Source organism: Neofelis nebulosa, chromosome 9 (genome assembly GCF_028018385.1).
Source record: "Neofelis nebulosa isolate mNeoNeb1 chromosome 9, mNeoNeb1.pri, whole genome shotgun sequence".
In the NCBI taxonomy this organism is placed as follows: domain Eukaryota; kingdom Metazoa; phylum Chordata; class Mammalia; order Carnivora; family Felidae; genus Neofelis; species Neofelis nebulosa.
This window is the reverse complement of record NC_080790.1, coordinates 4,779,614-4,802,245: the sequence shown is the minus strand read 5'-3', so window position 1 is coordinate 4,802,245 and position 22,632 is coordinate 4,779,614. Positions and strand designations below refer to the sequence as shown.

General features: G+C 51.0%; 1 protein-coding gene across 6 annotated transcripts in view; it reads right to left on the bottom strand.

Annotated features, from left to right (window-relative positions):
• The window catches only part of RNF144A (ring finger protein 144A), a 163,848-nt gene extending 141,416 nt beyond the window's left edge, over positions 1–22,432 (bottom strand). For 5 of the 6 annotated variants that reach the window (XM_058682458.1, XM_058682454.1, XM_058682456.1 and 2 more), the window contains exon 1: positions 21,850–22,074. The gene's annotated coding sequence lies outside the window, so the exon portion shown is untranslated. Of the gene's footprint in view, positions 1–21,849; positions 22,075–22,414 lie in introns of those variants that run through there. The other variant, XM_058682460.1, reaches the window with a different exon arrangement.
• Between the last annotated feature and the right edge of the window lie 200 nt (positions 22,433–22,632).

Genomic DNA, 22,632 nt, shown 5'->3' with positions numbered 1-22,632 from the left:
TTCCAGAAGGAAAAGGAGTGTGGTCGTACGTAAGGGGGCAGCGAACGCCAAGAAGGAAGAAGGGCCGCCGGTCACAGCAGGGATGAAGTATTCAGGTGCACGAGGATAGCTACCATGGGGGACGATGGTGATCCGAGTGGGCGCTAGGCGCCCCGGTGTCAGAACCACCAGGTACCACTCCGGCAACAGGCAGCTGCCGTAAGACAGAAGCCAAGATGACCGGAAAGGAGGGCTAGGGAGAAACAGGAACCTACTTTTCTTTATTTCTTTATGGACTTTAAACAGGATCCTACTTTTAGAATGATCTTCTGTGTAGACAGATACTGCAAATGCAGTAACAGGAAGGCAGACATGGGACTTGTTGGTAAAATCCTCAGTAGGCATGGAGGAGGGCCGGGGGGGTCAGCATAAGGCTCAAACAAGAGGCGATGGGGATGGGATGAGAAAGTCTGATGCTCATGTTTCAAGGGAGCAGGGGATATTTAGGGAGGAAGAGGGGCAGTGGTCTAGAAGCAGCAAGAAGAAAGAGGCATCGGCCCCATCCTGATAAATGTGTTCGCTGACCCAGTAGCAGGTGCACATTGGCAAGAACACAGTCACTGCACAAGGGCTGCATTCACAGATGAGAAGACAGGTAACTATGTGGATACTCTGTGGTCTCCAAACAACTAGAGAAAGACTGGTCTTTCACAACTAGTGTTGGGACACAGGCTGCACGTGAGAAAAAAATGGGCTGTGTCTCCTAACAATGCCTTGAGGTAAAACCACAACTTTACCAGCAAACCTCAAAAGTAAAGAAGTCATAAAGATCTAACTATAAAAATTGGGTTTCTATATGGTAAAAAAAAATACCATAAGTCAAATAAGAAATAAGTGAAAAACGTGGCGTCGTTCCTGTTATATGTAATAAACAATTAACATCCCTAATTGACAAAGGAGAAAAAGAAGAAAAAATAACAATAGAAAACACTGCAATAGAAAAGCTGGAAAAGGATGTGAACAAATAGACAAAGAGAAACAACATGAATAAGTATTTGAAAAGATGCTGGATCTCACTCCTAATTAAAGAAATGGGGTGAAAAGATGCCATCAGAGCAGCAATGATTAAAAATGCAACATTGCTGGATAAAAACTCAATATTGTTGAGTGTGGTGTGAGAGGAACTTCCATTTATTTTTTTAGGAGTATGATAATGGGTGCCATCTGTAAAATAAATTAAAAACAGATCCAAATATACAACATGAGTACCTTTGACCCACACATGCCACCGTAAGCATTAATTCTATGGATAGACTGGCAAAAATATTCCCTATGTGTGTAAAAACATATTCTTGGTAGAATTATTTGCAAAAGCAAATACTGGAAATCTACCTAAATACTCATCAGGAGGGACAAGTTGAATAAATTATATTGTGTCATCCATACAAGTAAAGAATGAGCCAGACCTACAGGGGTTGGTATAAAAAGATGTCTACGGCATAACAGCAAATAATAGGACACAGTACAATTTTTACAATAATCCAATCTGTGAATATACATTTAAGTAAGACACTCACACATAAAGGTTCTAGAAAAACGTAAAAGAAGAAAAAAAACTTGCTGACAATCACTTTAGACTAAAAGGAATTTTACTCTTCATTTTTATTCCTTCTAAATTTTTTTTAATGTTTATTTATTATTGAGAGAGACGGAGACAGAATGCGACTGGGTTAGGGGCAGAGAGAGAGAGGGAGACGCAGAATCCGAAGCAGGCTCCAGGCTCCGAGCTGTCAGCACAGAGCCCAACGCGGGGCTCCAACTCACAAGCTGTGAGATCATGACCTGAGCCGAAGTCGGACACTCAACCGACTGAGCCACCCAGGTGCCCCTTCATTTTATTTCTAATTGAACTGTTGCGTTTTTTTGTTCTTTGTTTTTTTGGTTTTTTTTTTACTTTCTGCCTTTATAACTCTTATGTTTTTAGAGCTAAAGATTTTTGATGTATTACCCATGAGATAACACACATTGAAGGAAAATAATTAGTTTTCTTTGGCCTCACCAAAGACCATGTTAAGTACAACACATTGCAAGTCTGAATTAAAATCCCACAGAAAGACCCCACTGCTTTGCATTCTCAGGTCCCTGAAGCAAATTCTTGGTGTGAGGCTTGCTCTGACATCTGTGCAGAGAATAGTCAGTACAAGCTCAGGCTTCTCCTTGCTGTCTCTGTCTCCTCTGTCCCCCTCTTCGTGGCGAATGCACTTTCAGACTCGGTGTTAACAGGCTCGTGCTCACTTACCTACAACTCCGTCCACACACAGACACAAAAGGAACCCAAAGGCAATCCCTCTGCTTCTCCCCAATCTTTCCATTCCCAAGCTGAGAATTTCTTTTAGCTGCTGCCTAACGTGGAAGTTACTGTTCCCCAAATCAACACAGATCTATGCGTTTCGGCCTGTGCAGCCACAATGAGTGGAGGCTTTCGCATGTGCCATCTGTTTGACTTTATTATGAATAGAGGTCTTGTCCAGCTTCAAGAAAGCGATCTCTGTCTATGAGCATTGTCACTAATGGTCATGCACGCTGGGGGACAGAGAGCCCCACAGGCATCCCTTTAGAGCTGTCCTGCACTGACTTACTCCACCAATGTCTCCTCTGGGGGAAAATAAAATACATTCTCCAGTAATGGAGACATTTGTGAAATTAGCTATGGAACAAATTCATTGGCTCACTGACTATCAATTAATTAAATGCGTTGTTGTTTTTTTTAATTCTCCTGTTGTCATAGAAGGCATTTGGCTAATTCCACCATCATTCCTGATTCTGAGAAATGACTCATAAAAAGGAATTTGATTCTCAGCTTTAAACCTGCTTGCACAAAGGGCTGACTGATTTACCCGACTGGATACTGAATTAGGAACAAAATAAGAAGCTTGTTATAGTACAGGTGTTACTGCAGGGAAAAAAAAAATGGAACGATGACATAAAGCATACACCAACTTTAAAGAACTTAGAAAATAATTCCTTTGACTATGTAGTCTGAAAACAAATAAGATAGATTTTATGTGCTGATAGGGGGAAAAAATCTCCAGATTAAGTAGAAAAAAGCAATATGCCGTATTTCCCATTTAAAAAGGGAGGTGAGGGGGGGCGGTGTGCAAGTATGTGTAAGAAATTGACAGGAGGCTAAAGGCCTAGGGCAGGAGAAAGAAGTGCTTTGCATTGTGAAAGTTCCTGTACTACTAGGCTTTTTAATTTTTAATGTACTATATATTTTTTATTGAAGTGAAATTCACGTAACAGAAAATTAACCATACTAAAGTGAACGATTCAGTGCCATTTACCACATTCACAACGCTGTGCAGTCAGCACTTCCATCTGATTCCAAAACATGTCCATCATTCCAAAATAAAACACATTACCCACTAAACAGGTATTCTCCACTCCCCCTCTGCTCAGTTCCTCACAGCCAGCAATCGGCATTGCCTCCATGGTTTTACCTATTCTGGATCTTTCATAAAATTGGGATAACACAGTCAGTGACCATTTATAGCTGGCTTCTCTTGTAGTTCATTTCTTTTTTTCAATATTTATTTTTGAGAGAGAGAGAAACAGAATGTGAGTGGGGGCGGGGCAGAGAGAAAAGGAGACACAAAATCTAAAGCAGACTCCGGGCTTCGAGGTGTCAGCACAGAGCCTGATGCGGGGCTGGAAGCCATGAACTGCGAGATCGTGACCTGAGCCGAAGTAGGACGCTTAACTGACTGAGCCACCCAGGCGCCCCTGTACTTCATTTTAAAAAACTAACATTTAGGGGGAACCTGGGTGGCTCAGTCGGTTAAGCATCCAACTCTTGGTTTTGGCTTCAGGTCAAGATCTCACGGTTTGTGAGTTTGAGCTCCACATCGGGCTCTGTGCTGACAGCACGGGGCCTGCTTGGGATTTTCTCTCCCTCCCTCTCTCTCTCTGCCCCTCCCCCGCTCTCTTGCTCTCCCTCTCAAAATAAATAAATAAACGTTAAAATAAAATAAAATAAAATAAAATAAAATAAAATAAAATGTTCTGACATCTTTAAAAAAAAAAAAGAAAAAAAACCCTAACATAAATAAAATATTTCCCGGAAATATTTTATCCAATTCATTCACTGTCACTTTTTTTTTCAGAAATATTTGAAAAGCCTAATATCTGTAAACCCATTATATCACGCCCCAAAGATGACAGAGAAATGAAACGATCCCTGCAAAGATTATCCAGAGAAGCATTTTCTGCTCAGTAGTGCAAAAGTTATCAGTCAACCGGAAATTTTGAACACACAACCTGTGCAGAATATCTTGCAAGGTGTCCTAAGTCGTTTAGAAGAAACAGAATGTTAGATTCAGAGCTGGAAGGGAATAGAGGGTTCATTAACTCTTACTCAGAGGTCAGAAAGTCGCAGCCCAGACCCACAAAACTGGCTGCCTTCATGCTGCAGTCTGTCCTGTGTCCAGCTATGACCTGTCCTCTACCACGGCCAACGCCTTCAAGGGGCCTGTGAGGGCAGAGACGTGAGCAAGACAGAGGAGCACGTGTGGGTGTAAAACTTGGAGGGTGGGAGTCTGAAGTTTCAAGTCCAACACGTGTAGCGCAGGGAGGCCACTGGTCGCATCCTCGCGAGAAAAGGTCGGACAAACCAAGAATCAAGGGCTTCTTGCAACCATCGGAAAACGGGGCAGAGGGCAACCCACCCCCCCAAAATGTGGCGAGAGGCGAGACAAAGAGAGTCACAGCCGAGATCTGCTCTCTGTCAGGGCCACAACTGACAGGAACACCTGCATGGCAATAGTCACGAATTGCTGGAGTCTGATGCACTAGCTCGAGAGTGAAAAGGAAACTCCGAGGAGCCACGGTCTTGAGAGAGCCCCACGTATTTGTGGGTTTGACCCCCACCCCCACCCCAACCTGCCAGGAGTCCCACCAGGATCGCACGGCAAAGGGCCAAGAACACCCCCAGCCCCAGCTCAGGCCGGGGGGAGAGTAACCAAGCGACATATGCGTGGGGTGGTCCACGTGACACAGTCTCCCCACCTGACGAAGGACAGTGACCCGACCCCAGCCCCACCTCCTCCTCAGCTCACCTGAGGAGCAGCAAGACAGCTCAGGAACACTGGAGAGGGCTGGCTACACAGGCCTGCTGGAAGCCTGGGGTTGAATCCTGAGAGTAGAGAACGCTTTCCTGCCCCTCAACTTCGCGCCCGTTCACAGGGTCCCATCTGATCACGATGGGTGACAGCTCAAAGAGCTGCAAGAAAGGGACGCTGCTGAACAAGGAAGAAACCCCTGAAGACCACAAGCCAGATGAAAACAGGCCCCTAGAGGACCTGGAGCATCCGGCACCCACCGCTTCTGCCCGAGGAACACAACTCAGCTCCTATCTAGATGAACCTGAAACCTCACACTGAGGTCACTTCCTACACCAGATCCATCACCCCCAGATATCAACGACAATGAAAAATACACAAAGCAGGCCAAAAGGCAAGGAAAATCCCAATCTGCAAGGGCCGCAAGCATTGAAACCAAGCTCAGACAGGACACAGATACTGGAACCATCCGACAGGGAACTTACAAATAATTGGGGTGAATGTGTTAAAGGCACTACGAGAAAAAGCAGACGAGCACACGGCTTATAACCAGCAGGGAGATGGACTTTTAAAGACAGAATCAAAGAAAAGGGCAGAATGAAAACCCAGCTAAAGGATGAAGAATTCCTCTGTCAGGCTCACCAGTAGACTGAGCACAGCAGACAGAAAAGGCAGTGAGCCTCAAGACTTTGACAGAAAAGTTTCTAAACTAAAATACAAACAGGAAAAAATAAAAGAACAGCACATACAAGAACCGTAGGATAATTTCAAAATACATAACATACACAAAACCAGAATACTGGGAAGAAAAGAGAGGATGGGGGCAAAAAATATTTGAGGCAAGAATGGTTGAGAAACTTCCCAAATCAATGACAGATGCCAAACTCTGGATTCAGGAAGCTCAAATAATAAAGCAGGGTAAAAAAAAATGTACACCTACCTATCACAGTCAATGGCAAATATCGAAGACACAGTGAAAATCTTGAAAAAAAAAAAGCCAGAGAAGGGGAAAACACTGGTACTTTAGAGGAGCATGAACAAGAATCAGGTCTGAGCTCCCTTCAGACACCATACAAGCAAGAAGAGAACAGAGTGAAATATTTCAAGCATTGAAGGAAGACCTACGAGCAACCTGAAATTCTATTTCCAGCAAAACTATCCGTCAAAAGTGACAAAAAAGAAACACTCTTAGATAAGCGAAAACTGACCAATGTGGGACCAACTGTGTTGCACTCCAAGAAATGTTAAATGTTCTTCAGAGAGAAGGAGAGTTCAAATGTTAGAAACTCAGAGGAACATAAACGCAGGAAGAGAGAGAAGGGACAAGTCAAGTTAAAATACTTTATTTTCCTTATTTTAAATTGATCTGAAAGAAAATGGCTTAAACAATAACAATGACGACGTATTGGGTGATTATAGCATATGGATAAGGGAAATGAATGACAGGAAAGTCATAAGGGAAGGGAGACCAGAACAAGGAATACTCTGTATCTTAGATAACATTATTACATATCAAGCTGTAGAGTATTATTTGGAACTGGGCTTAAGTTTACTTGCAAATGTATATTGCAAACTCTAGGGCAAGTACTGAAAATGTTAGAAATTAGTATAACTGATGTGTTAATAGAAGAGATAACAAGGAATTATATACAATACTCAGAAGCAGAGAAGTCAGTAAAAAGAAGGGGGGGGGGGAAGAGCAGGTGTAATGGATAAAAACAATTACGAGGTGCCTGGCTGGCTCAGTCAGTGGAGCACACAACTCTTGATCTTGGGGTTATGGGTTTTAGCCCCACTTTGGGTATTGAGGTTACTTAAAAATAAAATCTTTAAGGGGTGCCTGGGTGGCTCAGTTGGTTAAGTGTCTGACTTCAGCTCAGGTCATGATGTCATGGTTCATGAGTTCAAGCCCCTCGTAAGGCTCTGTGCTGACAGCTCGGAGCCTGGAGCCTGCTTCCGATTCTGTGTCTCCCTCTCTCTCTGCCCCTCCCCTGCTCGTGCACTGTCTCTCTTTCAAAAATAAATAAAAACATTAAAAAATGTTTAATAAAATAATATCTTAAAAAATTGCAAACATGGAAGATATCAATCCAACTGTATCAACAATCACTTTAAATGTGAACCGTCTGAATACACTGGATAAAAGTTAAAAGAGAGATTTTCAAAGTGGATTAAAAAAGCAAGAGTCAACTCTATATTGTCTAAAGAAATACCCCGTAAATAAAAAGGCTCGGGTTAAAATGAAAGGGGTAAAGAAGGATATACCATAATCCAAAGAAAGCTGGAGTAGCTGTGTTAATTTCAGACAGAGCCAACTTCAGAACAAAAATCATCAGGGATAAACAGGGACATTACATAAGGATACAGGTGTCTGTTCTCTAAGACATGACAACACTAAACATGTATGTACCAAACAACAGAGCATCAAAATACAGAAGGAAAAACTGACAGACCTTGCAGGGAGAAATACACAAATCCACGATTATAGCTGGAGACTTCACCCCTTCTTTCAGTAACTGACAGATCCAGAAGGCAGAAAATCAGTCAACACATAGCTAACCCAAGCAGCACTAACAGTCAACTTGATTTATTTGACACATAGAATATCCCATCCAACAGCAATAGAATGCACATTCCTCTAGCTCATAGGGAACATTCTAGGCCATAAAAGCTACCTTAGTAAATAAAAATCAAAGCCAAAATCATATAAGCTTTGCTTTCACATCACAATGGTATTAAACTAAAAGTCAATGACAGAAAATTGGAACATCCCCAAATATATGGAGATTAAATAGACTTTTAAATAACATTTGGGGCAGGGGCACCTGGGTGTCTCAGTTGGTTAAGCGTCCGACTTTGGCTCAGGTCATGATCTCACAGCTCTTGAGTTTGAGCCCCACGTCGGGCTCTGTGCTGACAGCTCAGAGCCTGGAGCCTGCTTCAGATTCTGTGTCTCCCTCTCTCTCTGACCCTCCCCTGTTCATGTTCACTTGCTCTCTCTCTTTCAAAAATAAATAAACTTTAAAAAAATAATAACATTTGGGACAAAGAAGAAGCCTCAAAAGAAATTACTAAACATTTTGAGCTGAATGAAAAAAAATAATAAAACTTATCAAAGTACGTATAATGTAGCAAAAGCAGTATTTACGGGGAAATTTGTAGCATTTTTTTTGCTTTGTTTATTTACTTATTTTGAGAGTGTACAAGAGAGCACAAGCAAGTGGGGGAGAGGCAGAGAGAGAGAGAGAGAGAGAGGAAGAGAGAGAATCCCAAGCAGACTCCACGCTGTCAGCCCAGAGCCCAACACTGGGCTTCAACCCATGAGCTGTGAAATCATGACCTGAGCTGAAATCAAGAGCTGGATGCTTAACCAACTGAGCCACCCAGGCACCCCAGGAAATTTGTAGTATTAAATGCATATATTAGAAAATCAGAATAATCTAAAGTCAGTACTCCAACCTTTCTTTAGGAAACGAGAGTTAGAAAAGCAATTTAAGGGGCACCTGGGTAGTTCAGTTGTTAAGCGACTTTAGCTCAGGTCATGATCTCTTGGTTCACGGGTTTGAGCCCCACATCGGGCTCTCTGCGGAGAGTTCAGAGCCTGGAGCCTGCTTTGAATTCTGTCTCCCTCTCTCTCTCTCTGTCCCTCCCCCAATCATGCTCTTTCTCTCTCAAAAATAAAATAAACATTAAAGAAAATCAGAAGGATCTAAAGTGATTACTCCAAACTTCCTCTTTAGGAAAAAAGAGTTAGAAAAGCAATTTAAGGGGCACGAGGGTGGCTCAGTCAGCTAAGTGTCCCACTCTTGATTTCAGGTCATGATATCACGGTTCATGAGTTCAAGCCCACATGGGGCTCTGTGCTGCTGGTGCAGAGCTTGCTTGGGATTCTCTCTCTCCCCCTCTCTCTCTGCCCCTTCGCCACTGGCTCGCACACGCTCTCTCTCTTTCTCTCTCAAAATAAATAAACTTAAAAAAAAAGGGAAAGCAATTTAAGCTCAAACAAGCATAAGAAAAGACATAAATTTTGGTGCAGAAATCAACGAAATCATCAACAGGAAATCACGATCTGGTTCCCTGAAAGATGAATAAAATTGATAAACGCCTAGTCAGGCTAAAATCGTGAAGGGTATGATGGGTACAGAAGATGTTAGGGGTGTATGCCTTCCATAAGAAGTTGTGGCGAACTCAGCCCACGGCCAGGTACACGTCCTGCGTCCACCAGCCGTGGGCTGGGTTCGCCACATTTGCTGGCATCGTCACTGAAAATTTGAAGGAAAACCACCACCAAAAGAGAAAAACAGGGAAAGGAGGAAATACGGCATCATTTCGTTTAGACTGCCCTAGTTTTAGTTGAAAAGCTAGAGAAAATAATAGCAGCCTTGATGGGCCTAATGGTTTCCGTTTTCGCAGACCAGAAGTGCAGTATTTTATTCAACCAGAAAGTGTTTTCCAGATGAATCTGGGGAGAGCAGACAGCGTTCCTGGAGTGTCCGCAGCCCTCCCCACTTCCTCACATCTCGCACCTGCCAAACCCAAGGGGTCATCTGTGAATCTGCTTTTTGGACACGCCTTAAATGGTTTCTCTAAGTTTTCTTAATCACGGTTGATTTCATCCTTGCAGGAGCCCAGAAAAGGCAGTCATCCAAGTACTATTCTCACTTTTTAGATGAATAAGATGGGAAGTTTCCAGACAGGTTCAAGGTCTTTGCAGAGGACCCCGTGGACACTGACTGGAACAGGATCCAAAGCCCCGGAGCCCCTGCCTGGCGGTCGTGCCACGTTCCCCTCAAGTCGTGACCACAGCGGCTGAACCGTAAGGTGCTCCTCGGGCCACACCGTCACACCCAACTGATGTCAGCTGCCCTTGGTCAGACCTGCACAGCTGTGACATAAAACCCCCCGCGGGGGAAATGTGTGCGTTCCGATGGCTTCTTTCATTTATCGATAACAGGGTGCCTTCTCCTTGTTAATTACCCATTCCTCGTCCAGCCCACGGCAGCGAAATGTCCACGTCCGGCCGGAGACAGTTGACTCATTTGTTGAAATATGTATCTGCTGCTTCTGAACCAACAAAATGTAGGCAGGTGTGTTGGTGGGCAAGATTTACAATTAAAAAAATGTTAAAAACAAAACCACGTATTTCACCATAAGGCAGAACCACAATAAAGAGTCAAAAGTAGAAGAAAACGCCACGGTCCTTGTGAGTTATGATCCCTTTCCTCAGCATATTTTCCAAGGTTGGACACGTGTTGTACATGGTACTTCAGTCTCCTGATTGCTTTCGCTTCATGATCTATTACGAACATTTTCCCATGTCCACAATCTCCAAAAATCTTATCTCATCAGAGCAGGATATTTACATAACCATACTTAGATGTTTTCCATTTGGGGCTGTTGCTTAAAAAAACAAACAAGAGAAACATTTGGGCCTAAAGATTTCTTTTTCTCCACGTTTACTATGGCTTCCTTGAGCTACGCTGCCCAGAGTGCAACTGTCTGAAGTATTTGCGGTCCCGAATAAAAATCATGCATTTAAAAAAAAAAAAAGAAAGAAAATCATACATCTAAAAAAAAAAAAAAAAAAGAAAATCATGCATTTATCCTTAAGCAGTCCCCTCCCCCACCCCAGCCGTATTTAGGCCTAGAAATGCCTGCCTTCTGCTGAGGCAGCATAATTTATTCTTAACCACTTCCTGCTCTGCCTCAGAGCCCACTTCGTATTAGCAAATGTGCCTTTAACCTATTCCTCTTAGAAATTCTTTTAAATAAGAAGTTCATCTTTACCAAGAAAAATCTTTCTGACCATTCAAGTTATTTATTATCACATAATGGTAGTTACACTGTAACCACACTGACTTCTAGAGAAACAGTATGGTGTAGATAACATAGACAGAGCTCATACACGGAAAGATTCATATATAATTGAAGCGAAAATCACACAAACTACATTTGTGGCATCCAGACGATTCTCTTTACTAGCAGCTCAGCTAAGGGTGTTTGCCACTGGGGTCAGTTTATAGATGCCATTAGTCTTAAAAATCACCTTAGAGTAGGTTTTAGAAAAACCGAACACATAAACCCTGGGGCAGATCTGAAGATCCTTTATATTTTTTAATGTATCAAGTTGAGTTACAAGTTTAATATACTGGGCACCTGGGCGGCTCAGTCGGTTGAGTGTCCAACCTCAGCTCAGGTCATGATCTCAAGGTTCGTGGGTTCGAGCCCCACGTTGGGCTCTCTGCTAACCACTCAGAGCCTGGAGCGTGCTTCGGATTCTGTGTCTCTTTCTCTCTCCGCCCCCCCCCCCCCCCCCGGCTCATGCTCTGTCTCTCTTTCTCAAAAAAATGAATAAACATTAAAAAAAAAAAAATTTTTTTAAAGTTTAACGTCCTGAAGCTAAGCGGACCAGGTCCTGTGCTGGGAATCCCTTGAGGAGCCCAGCTGGCAGCACGTTCACCCCAAGAAAGAGTGACAAATAAGTGTGGAAGTCTGAGTCCCAGCTGAGGCGGGAGACGGGCAGGATGACCGGGACAGAAGGCAGCAGGGATGCAGGGATGCAGGAAGGAGCAGGTGACGGGGGTGGATACCCTGGGATGCCCTGGACCACAGGGGCGTGTCAGGTGACAGCCAGAAACACAGCCAGCCAGGGACAACAGGACAGAGAGCGGAACCAGCCAGGGGAACCCACATGCTTCCGAGATGCAGAGGAAATCACTGGGAAGCTATGAAAGCAGGGGTGCCCCGAGGAAAAGTGGGGGTGCCGTGAGGAAGGCACTGCTTCCAGGAATGAGGCAAGCGGCAGGGAGGAGGTCGGGGAGAGCCGTCCTGGGCGAGGGGCTCGCCAGCTGGAGGGCAGCTCAGTTTCGTATTCTAAGACTAAGCTGAGACACGCTGACTTAGGGAGCAGGTGCTAAAGTGACAAAATGTGGGGACAGGCTTCTCTCAACCAGCCTTCGCTGGGCTCTACCATGTGGGAGATCCGGGGTACGCTTGACTTGATCCCTGCAGGGGGGCAGGGAGAGGGCCAATGTTCCGGAAAGATCACAGCAGGGGCTGTGAGAGTGACAGGTGGACTCCCTCTCCAGGGAAGGGGGACAATCAGGAGGTCCTGTGGCAGTTAACCTGCTTCCAAGGTGACAATGGAGGCAAATTTCAAGGACCGTGGTGTTAAGTTTGTCCAACCCGACCCCTTCACTTTATACACTGAAAAAAAAAACAAAACAAAACAAAAACAAAGTCCAAGGATATGTGCATCTGAATGGATACTGACCTGAGCCCAGTACCCTGAAGAGTTGAATCTGAATGACACAGGCTACATCGAAGGGAGGCACAAATGTGCCAAATCAGGCAGGAATCTCAAGTATCTGGGGCTAAACTCAAGACATTGTCACTGCAGAGTGACAATGAGAACGCGGCCCAAATCAGGGCCAGACACGCTACTGTGCAGCCCACCGGTGTTGGTGACCCCCGTCCGAGGACGCACGGGCCCTCTATGGGGGGGGGGGGGGGGGCGGAGCTGTTCAGAAGGCCCGTGGACCTCCAAAGAAAGGTATTCGGCCCTGTCCCTCCAGACCAGCGCTATGGCAAGTACAGTAAGGAAATACGATGTGAGCCACATCTGCGATTTTAAAGTTTCCGGCACGGTTTTTTAAAAAGGAAAAATAAGCAAGGAAAATTAGGGTTAGTCAACACTGTATGTAAATAAAGTCAAATTATCTCAACATGCAATTGATATAGAAGTTATTACTGAGATATTTCACACGTGCATATTCTGTCTTTCACAGTAGATCTTCGAGACCTGGGTGCTGTCTACACTCTACACTCACAGACCGGGTCCCTTGGGACGGGCCACACAGCACGGGGCTCGGGAGCCCGTCGAGCCGGCAGCTACCGCCCAGCCAGCCCAGCCCTCCACCTGCGCTCCCCTCTGCCTGTCCGGTCCGGTTTGCTTCTGCTCCACCCGGAGGAGGAGGTCCTGCCTCCCCTAGATAAACACCATCTTCCAGGGAACAGCCTTGTGTGCTCAGCCGGAGGGGCACAGCCCGAGCTGGTCCCCTGGAGAGAGTCCGCACCCACTGCATGTGGCCAGGAACCGAAAGAAAACAAGGTCACTGTCACGGACGCGGGGCGTGGGGCCAGCGGAGAAAGAGTCTCCAGAGCGATTAAAGTATTAACAGAGGGGCGCCTGGATGGCGCAGTCGGTTAAGCGTCCGACTTCAGCCAGGTCACGATCTCGCGGTCCGTGAGTTCGAGCCCCGCGTCGGGCTCTGGGCTGATGGCTCGGAGCCTGGAGCCTGCTTCCGATTCTGTGTCTCCCTCTCTCTCTGCCCCTCCCCCGTTCATGCTCTGTCTCTCTCTGTCCCAAAAATAAATAAAAAACGTTGGAAAAAAAAAAAAAAAAAAGTATTAACAGATAAGAACTGTGCCCCTGGCCACCATGCTGCTATGGGAAGAGCAAGTCCATTTCAGAATAAACTGAAAACGTTTCCTCCTGAGACATGTTCCCGTCTGCGTAGTCCCCAGCCCAGGACCCGGGTGAGGGCTCAGTGAATATTCATTCAACATAGAAACAAAACAAAACAGCACACACCTTAAGTGTTGAGCTCCTTCACGAATAGGGAAAGTGCAGGGTGAGCGGTGATGCCCGATGAAAAGGGATTCCTGTGTGTCCCGACCGGTTGTTTTTACTCCCACGAAACTGGAATTTATGAAATTCCAAAAGCTTACGGGGCGCATACCTGCCTGCTGATTACAGAACAGCGCACCCCATCTGTTCTGGAAGGGCCTCGCCGGCCCCCTTCCCTCCCTCGCGCCCTGTCCTCGCCTTCCCCCCCTGTACTCCTTCATCTGCCTTGGAACCGAGGAGGTTTGCCAAATGAATGGACAAAAGAACAAAAGAAGGAATGGACGAGATTGCTTTCTGGCCTCAGATGTCTTTGAACGGGGAAGATGCCGGGTTAAGTTCCACAGATATTTAGCCGTGCCGGAGAAGCATACAGAAATCAACAGGACGGGACAGTGATTTCCTTGGTGCCCAGAGCACCTGAAACCACAAGTACTCAGAGGAGACTCAGGGTGCTCACCTTACATTGGCAAGACACCAAGAACGCGTAAGCCGCGTGCACCTTGGTCTGGACCTCGTCCCCTGAGGACTCCTGCCTATCACAGAACAGGTGAGAGAAGCAGGCACAATTTATGACAGCACAGTCTGGCCAGGCACCACTGGGGCGCTGGCTTCATGGTCTGTCCCATCCAGTCTCTCAGGGACGGTCTTCCAGGTTCTTGCTGCTTCTCACCTGCCGGGCAGCCCGGTTCAAGGAGACACATGCAGAGGCAGCCGCGGTGCTTTGTTTATTGCGTTTTGTTTAAGTTTATTTATTTTGAGAGAGAAGCGGTGCACGAGGAGGAGGGGCAAAGAGACAGGAGAGAGAGAGAATCCCAAGCAAGAGCCCGATGCGGGGCTCGATCCCACGAACCATGGGATCGTGACCTGGGTGGGGATCAAGAGTCGGACACTTTGAGCCACCCAGGCGCCCCTGTGCCGTGGTGCTTTGGGAAAAGCCTGCTCTTCCCTGATAAAAAGGACAGACGCGGCCCCCCTCTCACGCCACCTCAGACACGGATGTGAGCCAGTAGCTGGGGAGAGCTGGCTGGACCCCGGGGGTACCCAGCATGAGGGCAAAAGACAGCATGCTGAGGAAGCAGGTAACAGCAAGAGCGGAACCGGTTCTGGCCAGCAGCACGGAGCGGCCCCCGTGCCGTCGAGGACACAGAAACACGCTAAGTGCGTGTTAACAGGTGCTCCGTTGCAGGCCAGACATACAGTAACGTACGAATGCACACAAGCGTGTAGGACCTGACGCTGGCAGGGGTGCCATGGGATGAACCGTGTCCCCAGAAGGGACGCTGAACTCCTAACCCCCGGTATCTGAGAATGTGACCTCACTAGGGGTCTCCGCAGACGGTCGAGTCGAGATGTGACCAGCAGACTGGCGACCAGCCATTGCTGCCTGTATCTGTCCATGCCAGGAACCCCACAGGATGGGTGGCTGGTAAACAGAAGCGTTCACTTCTCGCAGCGCTGGAGGCCGCAAGTCCAAGATCCGGGGTGTCTGTGGAGAGCCCGCCACCCGGTCCAGACAGCCATCCACTCACTGTGTCCTCACAGGGCCGACGGGGCGAGGGAGCTCCCTGGGGCCTGCTGATAAGGGCGCTGATCACGTGGATGAGCGTGCCCCGCTCACGACCTAAGCTCGTCCCAAAGGCCCCGCCTCTCACCCCATCGCACTGGGGATGAGGTTTCCACACAGGAATTTGGCGGGACACGCACTGAGCGCACCCTGACCCAGAGGTGGCTTCTTCGGGTGCCACCAGCCGACGGGATAAAAACACCTTCTTTTCTTCCTTCTTCCGCAACGTCGGGCCCTGTCCACCACCCCTCTGGCCTCGGGAAACCACAGGGCCTGGGATCCCGGGGCCTGCGGCTAATGCCTCGTGGAGACACAACGAAGGAAGAGGTGAGTGTGATCTCAGCGGAGCAGTCTCATCCACACGGGGCACTGGGGCCGCCTGCCTGTCAAGCAATTAGGAAGACCTATACACGGTTTTAGCCAACAAGTTCAAGATCAGGGTCAGAGCCTCCCGGAAGCTCCTAATTCCGCTGTGTTAGGGCGTGCGTGCTACCAGGACGCACCGTGTGGCCATCGGGGCGTCGGGAAGCGTCGGTTTATGGTTTCTCCACCTGCTCGCTGACATAACCAACGGCGGCCCCCAGGGTCCCCCCACGCCTTCACGCCTCCCGAAGCAAAGCCGCTCCTGGGCGCCACACCCTGTGTCATGCCACAGAATGGGAGGCGTCACCGCAGACCAAAGGAGGGTGCAGGGCACTCAACAGACTCCTCAGAGGCGGAGAACACACGGAACATTCTACACGCAGCGAGAGGATCTCCGCAGCTGCTCTGTGATTCCTCCGGGCGAAGAACCGTGCGATTCAGGGGCCCACGGCGCATTTACCCGACAAACACTCTTCCTGGGAACTCCAGTCTCCTACTAGGAGCTCCTACTAGGAGCTCTTGTCTCACACTCAAACTGACGTCGTCTGCTGTCTACACAACTGGAGGACCCAGGACCGGCAAGGCCTTCCTCCCTGCATCCCTGGCCCACAGGGCTGGAGCCCACAGCCCTCCCTTCTCCGACCCCAACCGACCCCCACCTGCCCTGCGTTCAGCTTCTCACCGTCCTACAAGCGCACTGCTCAGACTCACCTCCCAAAGAGAGAACCCTCTCGATTTGCTCAGGTCAAGCTGGAGTACAGAACATAAACTGGAATCCGATTTCTTCACCAACAGTCCACCCAAGGTTTCCCTCCTGAGCCAGGTTTACCTTGTATTCAGCCACTTAACAAAAACCACGCATTTAGAAACTGCATGACGTGCGCAAAGAGAATGCAAAAATGAGTAAGTTCTTACCCTTGTAGGGCTTACGGTTTAGCAGAGGAAATAAAACGGTTACATAAATCACTAAAATTAGATTAGAGAGTTTCAAGGGCAATCACAGGTTCTGAAGGAAAAGTTGCCATGGAAGTACCCGGTAGAGAGAACATTTCGGCCCGCGGATGGGAGACAGAGAAAGCCAGGCCTTGGCAGGGAGGAGGCTGGCATTCTGTCCTGTGCTCCACACACCGCCAGTGTCCCATCTGCAAGATGCCAGCCCCCGGTGGGTGGATCTCCATGATCCCCACGTTAATGATCCTGCAGCTTTGAAAAGAAGGCGGTATGTGCGCTGAGCCTGGAAGGACCGCTAGGAATGTGGCCCACGGAGACGGCAGAAGAACGTTCCAGGGCACACGCTTGGAGACCGTGGGGGGACCTGCACTGGGGAGGCGGGCTGGGGCCAAGCGATGAAGACTCCAGGAGGCTCAACCAAGGTTGCACCCCCCTTAGTCGACAAGCAAGGGAGGTAGCCGGGGGTGTCCCAGCAGCAAACTGACAAGACATGATGAGGGACCCGGGTGGGTGTCACACAAAGCTTCCCAAGAAAGTCAAAAAATACCTGCATCGTTCTGGCTTCAGAACACCTATCGAAGAGAAGGTTTTACCCGGATGAAGAGGAGGGAGCCTAACGCAGGGGTCTGCACGTTTCTGTGAAGGGGACGTGTCCCACCACCCCCAAGCCAGGGGAGAGTGACGGCCTCCCTGATCAGCAGGCTACCTTCCCGCAGGGTAGGAAGCCTCGATGGGAGGAGGGGTGGGCGAGCAGGGGAGGACAGGTGGAATTTGGGAGAGCCAGCGGCAACTAGGAAGGACCACACCCCACCCACTGTTGGCCCCCTAACACACGTCCTGGATGCGGATGGACCAAAGGGAAGGGGGGCACAACCCTGTCTGCATGGCTAACAGATCAATGGAAGTCTGAGAGGCATTCTCTCCTGGTCTGACGCAGCCTGCACCGGCCCACCGCCCTCCTGATAACCTTAACATGCTGCGTCCCCCAGCGTTAAGTAAACACACCCCGTTCCAAGGAACTGCACCCAAAAAGGTCCCAGGAAAACCACGTAGTGGCAGGCGTTCCGAGGACAGACACAAAACCCTGCGGAAGCAATAACCCTCCTAGAGCCACCATCCACAGCAACTCTGTGGGTCTGGAATGTTCCCCTCTGCTCTGCTGGGTCGGAGCTCAGGCTCCCACCCACAGAGCTGTGCCGTGGGGGCAGAAGCTACCGAAGCCCGCACCTACAGAGGATGTGGCTGACGACCGACTGGGAGGTTCTCAACAGCGGGCAGGCTGCTACGGGCCCGGCCTTGCTCAGGGGGCCCTGAAGACAAGAGGCAGGTTCCTGGATTGCTGCCTGCGGTTCCGCTCACCTTCTTTGAACTGAATCTCCTCCAGCCCACAGACCTGGCGGGTGGGAAGGGAAATGGGAGGGGCAGAGGCTCTAAAACTACACAGTGAGCCCATCTCCTCCCCACCCCCCGGAAGGGCAGGAGCTTCTAGAAGACACCCCAAACGAAAGCACCTCTTTTACTGCCCAGAGACTCTTGGTTGGAACAGCCTTCAGAGACAGCCAGCCTCCTGGAGAACAAGACTACGGCAGAGCAGTGGGCTCTAAGCTCCCAGCCCACCCTGGCTACTGCCTGCTGTTCCCAGACCCAGATCTGACCTTGGGCCTCCAAAGTGGCCTGGCTAACCCAGACTCATCCTTCAAGTCCTTGGCATCACCGGCTCTAATGGGCAGACTCCTCGCCACGCCCCACTTCACCCTGCGTTCCAGCCCCAGCCATAGAACAATCTACGAATGTGCTTCGACCCTCAACATCACAGAATATACCCTTTCCTGAGGACTCCGGGTCTCACACCGGCTTCAACATGTACCAAGTGCATGGCCTTGGCCAACCCAACGACCCTCGGCTTCACTTCCCTCCCCTGTAGGTCAGGGACAGCAGGAGCGCCTGTCCCGCGGGGCTGTGTGAGCACTGGGTCCACCGCTACGGCCCGACCAGCACCTGCTGATACAGAATGCGCTAACTGAACGTGAACTACGGTTTCCTCTCTCCCTACGGCAAACGCTAGGAGACTCAAATGTTGGTCGACACACTACCTCACACCATCCGGGGGGAACTTATTTTTCTCTGTTAACATTACATCCGGCTTGTCAACCTGCTCTGCAGAGGAAGTCCTGCCCTCCGAGTCCACAGGCCATCCAGGAAACAGGTTCCAACTCAGGTTCTAGATTCCGGGAATGAAGGAAGATGGACATTCTCATCACCAAGAACCACCCTCTCCAAAGCCTACCTCTCAACATAATCATCTGCAAGGGAAGACGCTCTTCTTGATAAATCCTTAAAATTGGTTGCACCTGGGGAGTTATCCTGCAAGGCTGATTCTCCCGGAAAAGCCGTTTAAGGCAGCCCACTGTTCTTTCTGGGTTTTGGAAATCATTCAGGCCAACACCTGAGTTTTACAGTTGAAGGAACTGGGGCCCCGCAAGAAGGTTAGGACACTCGCTCTCAGTCCCGTAGCGGGGTCAGAGAGTTGGGCAAGCTCTGTCCTTCTGGAATAATCCCCAGCAGGTATGTGAACAGTTGCTGCAATTGAATTTCATCACCTAATTAAGAAAAGCTGTTCATGTGTGTCAGCAATGCAGAAACAAAGGACAGAGGAGGCTGGTCCCGAGAATGATGACCTCAAACAATTTTTCTAGTCTTAAGGAAAGGCACCTTCAACTTAGTCCTTGGATCTCCAAGGTAGGAGGCTTACCCGGGTGAATATGGAGAGGGTCCATCCTCCTTAGAAGCATTCTATTCTGTTCATGGCCCCCTGGCTCCCTCTGATGTCCCACCTCCAGAAATCTGGGTGTGGGGGGGCACTCCATGCTTGGTCAGATGACCTGTTAAGAGTCTGAGGCCTCACTGTCATCCTGAGTGATTCCAGACCACCAGACCCCCAGAGCAGCTGACTTCGTCTCCACTGTCCCTAGCCCAAGCGCAGAACAGAAGGAACAGCAGACAGGAAAGGGGATGCCGGGCCCAGGCCAGCCATAGCCCTCGTGTGCGTGGGTCCCCAGGCTGGGGTCGCAGGCCTGTCTCCTCTCCAAGTCACAACGAGTGGCTGGGCTAGGAATCTGTAATGACCATCCAGCGCTGGGATCCTCAGTCTGCAAGGACACGACCCCCTCCTGTCTCCACCACCAGAGAGAAAGGCTCTCAAGAAGAGGAGAAATTTGAACAAAAGAAGGCAGCAGGGCCAAATTAGGAACCACAACGGAACAAAGAAGCGACGTGGCTCCTGGCTTCTGGCTGAGCCGCAAGTTCACCCGCCAAACGTCAGCAGCTTCAGCCGGAGAGTGCGTGGGGTCCCTCCCAAGTCCCCAACCACAGCAGGTCCACAGGAGAAGCACTGTCCTCTAGTGCAGCCGGGACGCGGGAATTACACACTATGAAACCAGGGGCACCGAACACGCTGATCAAACATGCATCTGAAAGTGGCCTTCCGGCTGTCAGGACCCCATCCAGGCACAGCCTGTGGGTGGCCACGGTGCGCCTTCGTGGCCTCAGCTCAGCCCTCAGCGTCTGAGTCCGCCCTTGGGTAGCTCTCCAGGCCCACTGCCATTAGTGTCAGGGCCCCTTTAAACACGTAAACTTCCAAACTCCAATTCTGCTGGATCTGGAAAATTCCCACCCCATCAAAATTAGGTTATGTGCGTCCCGTTTTCTCACGAGGTCTGCAATCCGTGCCTGACCTTTGAGAAGTGGTGGAGGGGGAAGCCCACGCCCCAGTAGGTGGGAGGCGGGGAGGTGGGTCGGATTCTCCAGGCGGCACACTGCACCAACACCCCCCTCATCACACAAAGCAGCGTTCAGCTCGCTCACTCTCCTCCACCTCCGAAACCCTCAAGGGCTCCCACCGCCACTGGATCGAGACCAAAGTCAGCCCCGAGTTTGAAAGATGGTGATTTGTCTCCAAATTTCCTTTGCATTCTTTACAAATCATAAAAAAACAAAAACCGTAAAGTCAACCAGAAAAATAGGAAACACCAGGTGCCTGGTGCTAGGGAAAAAAAATCCCTGCACACCGTGGTTCCCACCCCCGCCCCCCCCCCCCCCCCCCCCCCCCCGTGCTGGGCCAGGCAGATCCCTCCCGCCAGGTGCATTTCCGGACACCTGGACCCGCCCCGCCTTCCAGCTTTGACTCAACAGTCCTCCTTCACCCGGCAGCCCGACCCTCCTCTCCCTCCCCGGGACTCCAGCTCCACAGAAATCCGCACCAACTTACTTTGGGCCCTGCCCTTTTCTTCAGCACACAGCTCCTCCGCTGGCCACTCTCTCCTAAGGGCACCCCCCCACCCCGCCCCATTCACTAGAATGTGTCCTTACAGATCCCCAGGCCCCGCTCCCAGCAAAGAGCTTCCTTGCCAGAACTGTTCATTGCAAGATGTCCAAGTCAGATGTCTTTCTGGTGCCGGGGCCAAGGCCCCCTCCCCCAGGACACCCACTCGGGATATTCTTGAGGAGCCTTATCCAACCCTTGTCCGTTATCCGGACTTCCGCCCGGCGCAAGACAAGCACAGGGTATTTGTTGAATCGGCATTATTGTTATTATTATTATTATTCGCCGCAAAGAAAGGCAGAGAGAGAACTTTGGAAGTGACCATCCTAGACCTGACTATGGAGATCACGAGGGTACAACAGGGAGCCCCTTGGTCCCCGGGACAGGAGCCTGGCCCGAGCGCCCAGGATGGTGCCGGGGTGCTGGGGGTGGCGGGGGAGGGAGTGCGGCGCCGGAGGGCGGAGCGCCCAGACCCCCGGGAGGGGAGGGCGCGGCGGGAGGGCAGCGGCCGCGGTCACCGGGGTGCGGGGATGGGCAGAGCGGAGGACGCGCGGCTCCCGGCCGCCCCGGGCCGCGCCGCCCTCCCCGCCGCCTCCCGCGCGCGGCCGGTTCGCGCTCGTCCCACCCGGCGGCCCGCGGCCTTCCCCCGCCCCCCCCCCCCGCGCCCCAACCCGCCCGACCCGCCTGCCGGAGCGCCGGGGTCGCCGCGCTGCAGACCCGCGCCCGGCGCCGGGGCCACCGAGGGACACGGCAGGGCCAGGGTGGCGCCCTCGGCCGGGAGCCTGCGCGTCCCCGCCCCGACCCCAGCGCCCCGGGACCCCGGCCGGGTCCGCCCCGCCCCGCCGCATCCCTCAGTCCCCCCCACCCCACCCCCGGCCGCGCCCCGCTCCCGCGACGCCGACACAAAGCGACGCGCGTCACCCACCTGGTCCCGCGCGGCCGGGGCTCCGGGGGCTGCGCCCAGGCCGGGTGTCCGGCGCCGCGTGCGGGGTGCGCTGTCCGGTGCCCGCGCCCGCCGGAGCCGCCCTTTATCCCCTGCCCGCCCTCCAGCGGGGCGCACCGGCGGCGGGGGGCAGAGCGGGCGGCGGCGAGCGGCACAAAGACGCGGGCGCCCGGGCTCGGCCCGCGCCCCCGCCCGCCGCGCAGCGCCCCCTGCCGCCCGCCGCGCGCCCGGCCTCCGCCCTCCGCCCTCCGCCCGCCCGCCCGGGGCGGCGCCTCCGCCCGCCGCGCGCCCGGGACCGCGGGGTCCCGCCTCGTCTGCGGCCGCCGGGACCCCGGAGGGGGCGGGGGAGGGGGGGCGGCGTCAGCCGGCTGGGAAGCCGGCGGGTGGACCCCCTCCGACCCTCAGCCGGGTGACGGGAGAGCGCCGCCCCGGGCCAGACCCGAGCCCGCAGGACCGCGGCCGCATCCCTGCCGGCTGAGGACCTGGCGGTCACGGCCGAGGGCCTTTCTCCGCCGGCGTCACGGAGATGCCTCTCCATCCCCGCTACCTGGTTGCTCGGACGGACGGAGGAGAGCCGACCCGGACGGTCGGAGACGCGAGACCCCCGGCAGAAGCAATCCACTTCCTAGTCTCAGGGTTTCTGGCTTGTTGCTGTCGAAGACCGTTGACGGCAGAATTCCTGCAAGATTTATTTTTGCCACTCCCTTTGGTAGCTAGAAGTTCGCCAAGTGTTAAATTATATGCCTGTCGGGCATGCAGAGCCGA